Below are 9,313 nucleotides of genomic sequence, written 5' to 3' on the forward strand. Positions count from 1 at the left end.
TGAAGAGGAAAAAATGTTTGTGAATAAGTGAGAAAAATTGTAAAAATTAAATTAATATTTTTGAATAAGTGAGTGAAATTGTAAAAAACAAAATAATACAATAAATATATATATATATATGATTGATAGAATATATTATTATTATTATTATATAATATATTTAATATATTTTTATAGAATATATCTAATGAATATATTATATTATTATTATAAGGATACGAATTTGAAAATTAAGGTTTTTAATTTTAATTTGTTTTTGCAATATGATATAATAAGGTGGGCACATATGAACTTTAAACATTGAGAGAGTAAATAAAAAATGTTTGTTTTAGATTTTAGGTTTTAATTTTAAAATAAATAAAAAATATATTATTTAGTATAAGGTCGAAAAAACTCGACAAGTCATAGAACAAGTATTATATGAGTTCGAGTTTGGCTCGAATATTAAAAGAATAGCTCGAACTTGGTCAAAGTCAAGCTCAAGTCAAAGTTTGACCGAGCGATTTGCTCGCGACTCACAAGTAGCTTGACTCATTTACCGTCCTTGTCCTTGTCCATTGCTATAGGTATTAGGATAGTCAACATTGAGAAATCTTTCGGGGATCGTGCATTTGTATCCATTGGAAGTAAGGAAAGAAATTATGCATTTGTTCAATTGTATCATTCTGATTTTTGATGATATTTAATATTTAGTTCACATGAGTTATTTTAGTATCAATTGGTTAAGGGTGTGTTGATGTTGAGTAGGTTTCTAATGATTGCTCATATAGTTTCTTAATGGGTTAATTGGAACATATCAATTAAGGTACCTATTGATTTTGTTTTTCAGCAATAGACTAAGGGCCTATTTGATTTTAGTTTATTAGCAACAAGTAACTTTCAATTCTAAACAAAGAGTAATGATAAGGGACACCTTAAAATAAAATGTTTGAGTTCCATATAATGTAAAAAAATTATACTAAGTTGTTTTTTATTTTTGTAATATTTTTTAGAAATAGTTATAGGACCTTTAGATCATAAAAAAAAAGCCTCAAAATGGAATTTGTCAAACAGATCCTTGAAGCTGAACCGGACCGGTCGGCCAGCAGGCAGACCAGAGTTCAGGCCAGACCGGGTCCTGTCAACTCAAAAAGTCAACAAAAATATCCTAAGGGTCCTGTGCTCGTTCCTCAATACGAGCATTTGATTTTATTTTATTTTTCTTTCACAATCAACACCGAATCATCCTCGATTCTAGATGGATTCATTATGAATTGGTTCCTTGAATCCAACCAAATCATGATGATACTAATACTAAGTAGTTAAATCTAATTATAGAATTCAGGCGATGAATTTATACTCTACATCATATTTACAACATATATATACTAACTAGAGAGTCTAATTCATACTAGAGAGCCGATTGGACTCCCGTCTGCGCAATGGAGAAGATGTCGTAATTTCAACTTCTCGCAACCATAAGAAGGATTCAAGTTCTAAACAGCCTAGAATCACCATACGAACATGGTGATCAACTTAGATGAAACAAGACCAAGCAGACAACTTCGACCAACACATAATAAATTTTTACCGTTTTTTAAAACAATTTTAACATAGTCGACCAATCGTTTCTAAATCGATTATAGAGTGATTATTGATCATTTTCTTCAAACTTACACTTAAAGGAGACGATCTGAGATTTTTAACAAAATTCAAATTTTGGCAAATATATGTTAGAATGAATGCGCAATTCTTCTACATTATATAGTTCATATACAATCATAGGATCATTCAAAAGCAATCGGATCAGTCTTCTCCTCTTGACCCATCATTAAATAATATGACATGACAAGTTTCGGCCAATGAGAATATAACAATTCATGGTCTTGACAATAATAACTTAGTCATTCCCTCATTTTCTTCGTGGCTCACGACTATAGTTTCTAGGAGCAACGGCGGAGCGTGGCGGGCTGCGGTGGGCTCTAGCCCAGGGTAGAATTTTAAAACAATAAAGATGTATATGTATATAAATAACAATTATGATGTGTAGTCCAGTTGGCATTGGAGTGAAATTATAATGGGGAGGTCAGTTTTGTATGCCTCTCCCTCAGTTTTGTATTTATATGCATTAATGATCTATAATTTTTTTTTCTAAATGTCTATTTATTTATTAATATATTTTTATCATGATTTTATAATTTTATTATTATTTTTATATTTTATTTACTTTTTCCTATATTCTCGTCTAATTCTAATTATGATTTTATAATTTTATTATTATTTTCATATTTTATTTACTTTTTCCTATATTCTCATCTAATTCTAATTAGGTTCACTTATTACACTTTCATATTTTTTATATAGTTAGTTTTTTATTTTAAACTTAATTTTTTTTAACTATATAGTTTTAAATTTATAAATTTCTTTTTTAAATTGAATATTCTTATCTTTGATTAGATTTTATATATTTATTTTATTTTAATAAGGATATTTATGGAACGATTTGATTAATGTTTTTATTTTAAGTTTATGGGTGGGTCAACTCACAATCCGACCCAAGTATCCATTTAGTCAGCATCATTATATATATATATATATATTAAAAAGTTGAACTTAAATTAATGTTAAAACGTCTCGCGTTCATCAAATTTGGTGTTGAATTTAAAATATAAAGTTTTAGTAGTCTAGTTGGTTAAGGGTTGTACTTGTTTTGTTAGGTTGCAAATTCGAAACATACCTCTAGCATTTTTAATTTTATTTTTAACCGTTTTAAGTTTATGGGCGGGTCAACCCACAATCCGACCCAAGTATCCAAATTAACCACGGCTCTTGACCCGGCAATCAAGACATTTTAAAAATTAAACATCATTATATATATATATATTAATAATATTTTCAGCCCAGGGAAAAAAAATTTCCTGGATTCGCCCTTGTCTAGGAGGCTCTGCATGCTTCTTCTTAGTCCGATCGTGGGATAGATGTTGGGTTAGGTCACCGGTTGCATAACACATTTTTCCTCCAACCGACACATTCGTAAATCAAAAATGGGTTTTTCACCCTTCTCTCTGACAATGCGTTTGCAATGTTCATCTTTCTCAAAACTTTTTTTAATCAATCCCTAAACTTAATTTAGGTATATTTTATACATTAAACTTATTTATATAATTTATTTATATAATTTATTTATATAATATTTTTTATATAACATAAATTTATAATAATGTTCAAAATTGATAATAATATGCAAAACAAAAATTATAATAATGTTAAAAAAAATTATTTTAATAATTATAAATATATATAATTATTGATTGATCATTTATGGGAGGAATACACCAATTTCAACATTTAAAAATTTATCTCCTTTTATTTGTACGAATAATTTTTTATTTTAATCTCATATGTATATTTTTTTAGTTTGTGTATGATAATTTTTTGAATTTTTAATGAATTTTTATAATTAATTTACAATCAAATTTAAATTAATGGGGTGATATTAAAATATTATGGTGTAATTTTTAACATTGTAAAATATATGTGGTGATATTAAAATTTAATAAAAGTTGATGTAAGGAAGAATATTATGATATTCTCGCTTATGCTTAATTTATCATTATTAGCATGAATGCTTCCCACTTATACTATTATACATTATCTTTCATGCTAAATTCACACCCACGTATAATACTTACTTTTAAAGGGATTTGAGCAGAGAATGTAGACACTTTAACCGATAGACCACCTAAGAATGTTGAAATAATTTTATAATTTTGTGTATAAATATATATTTTGTAAATGAGATTTTGAATAATTATAATATATATATATATATTAATACTCATACAAAATAATATCATACATATATATAAATATTAATATACAATGAAAATTGTGATTGGAGAAAGTAAAATATTGAACCATAAACAAGTTCAAATTAAAATTTTCAATTTTGAATCACAACATGAATCATAGGTTGTTTGGAAGCTTACTTGTGATTGGAGAACACTACTATGATCTTAAGGAAGTTTTTTCCAAAGCCCTGAATCAAAGTTAAGAACACCAGAAAAGTTTCTTCAAAAGAAGTCGTCGGACCTCCAATGAAGATCTTTGAGCAGGCTATGTTTATTGGATTCCTTTCGATGGATTGAAAGGAGACCTATGGAGTATTTATTGGATTTGTCTTGTGAAGTTCATCCCTTCGATTTATGTTTTGTCTTTGTATGCCTAGTTTTATGATAGTATTTGAATTCAAACATTAGGAGAAATGATGGCGATGGAGAGACATGCACGTAGGCGAAGTTTGGAGGGATAAGGATGAGAAATGACGAAGATATGATTTCTGGAAACGCGACTCTCCAACATTCACTATATCTCAACGGAAAAGATGATCAAAACAACGTCGTTTCATTAAAATGAAATATGTCATTGTGATCCGTTGGCGCTCCTTCAAGCGTTCATGCGTTTAGGCGTTTTCGGCTAACAGGGTTGACGTATCGTTAGTTGATTTTGTTTGGTCTCGGGCGCGCGTCTTCTTGGATACATCTAGCTAAATAAAAAGTATGTTCATTTATTTTTTTTGGTAAATTGAGGTATTTATTTAATTTTTTGGCCATAAATTACACATAATTTATGTTTAAAATTATAATTAAATTATTTCAACCCCTTTTGGATTTAATTTGGGTAAAATGAATACAACATTTTAATTTCAAATTTTTGAATTTTTAATTAATTTTTCTAGTTAGGGTTTTATTATCACAATAATTAATCCTATTTTAATTTTGACCACTCTTTTGAATTATTTTGAATTAAAATACTCAAAATATTATTTTAAAATTATAAATATTATTATAAATTTTTGGGGTATATCAATTTTAATGCATACATAATGCCCATCTCGAATCAAGTTTGAAAAAAAAAACTTTATTTTTAAAAAACGTGAGTCCAAGGTTGTGATATGAACATTTGAAATTCGTACCCCAACCTATAAAAAGGTAGAAGGATAGAACCTAGATGACAACATATGCTGGGATGAATTATAATCATGAGTTATAGGTCGGATCGCTACAAGATCATTTTTTACCGGTTGAGAATAGATAATTATAATAACTTTGAAGGTTGCCTTAGTTAGGGCTTTATCATAAAAATGATCGATAATGCCTATAAAGATATATGACTTGACTGGGGAGTAGTCTTATCAACTAGACTTCTGGATATCTATCAACAAATAGGACTTTTATGGAGAATAGTGATAATAATCACGATATGTCCATCAAGAGATGAAATTTGCCGCATGAGATTAGTCATAATTATGACTTCAATGGAACTATGTCAGCGTACATGTCAATTAAAAACCTGTACGTACCAATACAAACGCTCTTGTTTAAAAAAAATCCTATTTTCAGTTCCTCATCTCACTTACAGACGAGACAACTCCAAGAGAGTTGTTTCCTCGTCTACTTTTCCGAGATTCTAGAGGAAGATAAGCAAATGGATTATCTATTGAAACAAACTTTTAGAAAATATTCTTATAAAAACATTACCCAGGCTGAGCATACCATAAAAATCCATCGTCTTCTACCACAAAAGCGACATGAGGAAGGTAATGCATGTGGCTTAGACCAACTTCGGTGTATGAACCACCTTTAAAGATGGGGTTTTGTGATGAAACAAAAAAACGCGTACAGAAAATTGACGACTCTACTAGGGATACAAGATGCTTAACTTAAAACAAGTAGTTGTCCAAACTTCCCTAACAACAAAGGATGTTACACTTCTCATCCCACATGAATCTTGCTTAAGGGTGTGAAATCCGAAAACATAATGTGAACTATGTGTTCATATTCTAATTGATTAATTTCTCAGGAATCAACCCAACATGGTACATTGTCTTCTACTTGTCAAGATAGTGTAGACGTTGCGTTGTGCAAATGTCACCTACATATCTACAAGTTCACAAGCCTACGATGTACCAACAACTACTCAGTACATCCGATCATAGGGGCGATGTTGTCTACCCAATTTCTTATCCTAATTCTTCTTCATTACAACAACACCCGTTTTAAACCAATTTATGTTCTATCTTGTGTATGCATACATGAATTGATTAAAAGAAATAGGCACTCATAATTGAAAACCTAGTTTTCTAAAAAAAAAAAATTAATCTAATCAAGCCTTTTGTTTAAATGTAAGGCATGTACCCACTCTCTCTTGATCTTTTCTCCATGTACCTCCCCCGCTATCGGGAGGATTGCATATCGTACATACAATATGACTTGATAAACATTTTTTCTCTTGCTCATGTCGAGGTGGACACACAATCGAGGTGGACACACAATCGAGGTGGACACACAACTAATGATACACATATAGAAGACCTACGTCATCAATCGCCACCACATCACTCCTACTATATAGGAGTTTCGCATTATCCTCCAGTCTCCTTCTAGAGGCATCATTTTCCTTGCTCCTCTATAGGAGGCCATGTCCTCTTGCAATATCTTGAGGATACATTTTGGCCACGATGATCATGCTTCACATTTATAATCACGATGCCTCGCTAAGTATATTATGATTTTTGAGTACGACATCACGTACACAATTCAAAAGTCTATTAAGGGCAATGTAGTAGCTAACTTCAAGGCCAACCAACCCGTCGAAGTTGAAGTCGAAGATGAAAAATGGCATTCCCCGACGATGAGATCATGTTTGTCTAATTCGACGTCTAGAAACTCGTGTTTGACGGTGCATCCGATAAGCAGGGCTACAACATCAACATTATCCTAATTGATCCATTAAACACTTATAATCCAACCTTCGTTAAACTTGACTATGTGGTCACCAATAATGAGGCTAAGTACGAAACTTGCATCGCCGAAATCAAACTGGCCTATGAGAAAGGCGCTCAACGACTCGGGGGTGATTGGGGATTCGAATCTGGTAATTTCCCAAGCAAGCGGTGAATGACATGTCAAAGGTGAAAACCTAAACCCTATCACTCTTTTCTTACGCGACTCATAGCCAAATTCGAAAGTGTCACCTTGTTCATACTCTGAGTTATAACAGGTTTGCTAATGCGCTTACAACTCTTGTGGCTTACAACTCTTGTGGCTATGACACAAATTTTCGAGGGATCAAAATCAAGTCCCTCAAGATTGAGGAAACACGCAATCAGATATATGAGAATCAAACAATTGTCTATGTTGATGTTGCAGGTAATTAATCCTTGATATTAAATCATACAAGGCTACATTGAAAAAGGAGAATACCCATCCCATTTTGGGAAAATGAAAAGACGGGCGCTTCACCATCTCGTCAAGTCACCGTCTATGTAGATGTGGGAGACATCCTCTATTGTCCATCTTTACGGGGAAAACATGCTTTGCGTAGATCAAGTTTAGTTAGAAAAATCATGGACGAGATACATGATGGGAATTACGGTCCATATAAGAACGATATGATATTTTTCAAAAAATTCTTCGACTTGAAAACTACTACAAAATCTAAAACAAGATTGTGTTACCTTCTTCGAGAAGTTTTATAAATGTAATATTTATGCCAATTAAAGCATACTCCAACCTCTTTTCATATTCTTTAATCCACATAAATCAATATGTGACATTGTGTGTTCGTTCATTCTAATTGTCAGGTTTTGAACCTTTATTATTGTTTTTGTTCTTTACAAATAACATTCTTTTACAAAAATAAATCATATAAAACATCTTTAAATAATTTTGAAAGAAATTTCGTTCAAAAATCAAAAAGTTAAAACAAAAGATACATTTTATTAATATTAGATATGCCACACTAATAATACATCTGCCAAAGGAACGTAAACTTAACCTCATTTTCTATTATGGATCAAAGGAACATAAACAAACCTAATTTTTTAATTTTTTAGTAAATCCATAACTTAGACTGAGTAAACATAAATTTTTTTTCTAGAAAACGATAATATAAAATAAGATACAACTTCGACATAAGGTCCAAAGATTAGAGCATGAAAATACTCTTGACTCACTCCCGCAAACCTGAAAAACGAGAATAACAGTATAAAATCAATAATTTCTTTTTTAATTGTCAATAACAATGAAAAATATAAAGAAAAAATATTGAAGAATATTTAAAAGAATTCCGAACTTCCAAGCTCATTCATTTTATATGGACCAACATGTTAGATGTTTGATCCTAGCAGTTATGAACTCTTACAGTTTTTTTTGGACCAGCACATTTTACATTTAAAAACACATTTTCTTGGACTAAACAATTATTTATTTATTTATTTATCTTTTAGACAGTAATTTATGCACAAACCTGATTAAACATTTCCGTCCACATCTGACTTTGGTTCCGACTTCATTTTATTCAAAATTGTCGAGAGAGATTCTGATGAACTTTGTCCGCCCAATAAAAGATGCACTAAAGATGGATGCATCATTTGTCCCTTGTATGAGTTGGCTGTGATTGTTTTCATAATCTGAATAAAAGACTTAGTAAGAACAATACTATTTTTTACTTGAATTTAAAAGAGTTAAACTATTTAGTTGAAGGCAATGAAATGAAATGAGATAAGTGAGGTTTTTGCACCTGAAATTCATGTTCAAGCTTCTTCATATACTCGAATGTTTCGTCGAGCAATGTAATTGTGTCATCCTTTACAAAAACAAAGGACCAAGATTATATAGGTTATAGACTACACTTTCAAAAACATCACATCTTTTTTTTGTTTCTCTAGATGGAACAACACACAAACTAATGAAGAAATATATAAAAATAAAACAATAAGAGTAACAATAAGTTTAAATTCAATTTGAAGGCATTAGGGATAATCATTTCCACTAATTCAGTTTTAATATTCTTTTCTTCCTCAATATTTTACATGCAAATTATAGTAAGACAAATCACCTTGGTGCAATTAGGTATGAGTTCTTCCAAATCACGCAACTTTTCATTCATCCTGTCTCTGCTTCTCTTTCTCTGTTTCAATCATCCAACATCAAAAGTAAATGATTATTAGTCCGAGATTAGAAACATTTGACAAAATTTATAAAACCAAAACCATGAAAATGGTTACGAACTTCATCAACTCGATTTATCTTGGAAGGGCCATTTTCAACATCTTCATTCAAATTCTGCACAATTTTTCAGAACAATCATAAAATACGAATTAAATAACGTTTAGAATCTTTTAAGGTACTAAAAACGTACATCTCTTGGGCCCTCGAATTCAACAAGTTCACGAGACTTCCTCTTCAAACCGACCTTAGGCTTTAAGGAAGTCCTGTCTGCATCATTTTCAGAACAATCTAATGAACAAACACCGACTGTCTCATCGGTT

The 9,313-nt window shown here is 30.8% G+C and overlaps 1 long non-coding RNA gene across 1 annotated transcript; it reads right to left on the minus strand.

Annotated features, from left to right (window-relative positions):
* Positions 1–8,295: 8,295 nt before the first annotated feature.
* On the minus strand, positions 8,296–8,933 carry LOC124919429. The gene is made up of 3 exons (XR_007097578.1): positions 8,881–8,933; positions 8,563–8,628; positions 8,296–8,452 (listed from the first exon to the last, which is right to left on the minus strand). It is a non-coding gene; the product is annotated as an uncharacterized LOC124919429 (long non-coding RNA).
* Positions 8,934–9,313: the final 380 nt, after the last annotated feature.

Source organism: Impatiens glandulifera, chromosome 1 (genome assembly GCF_907164915.1).
Source record: "Impatiens glandulifera chromosome 1, dImpGla2.1, whole genome shotgun sequence".
Taxonomy (NCBI): Eukaryota; Viridiplantae; Streptophyta; class Magnoliopsida; order Ericales; family Balsaminaceae; genus Impatiens; species Impatiens glandulifera.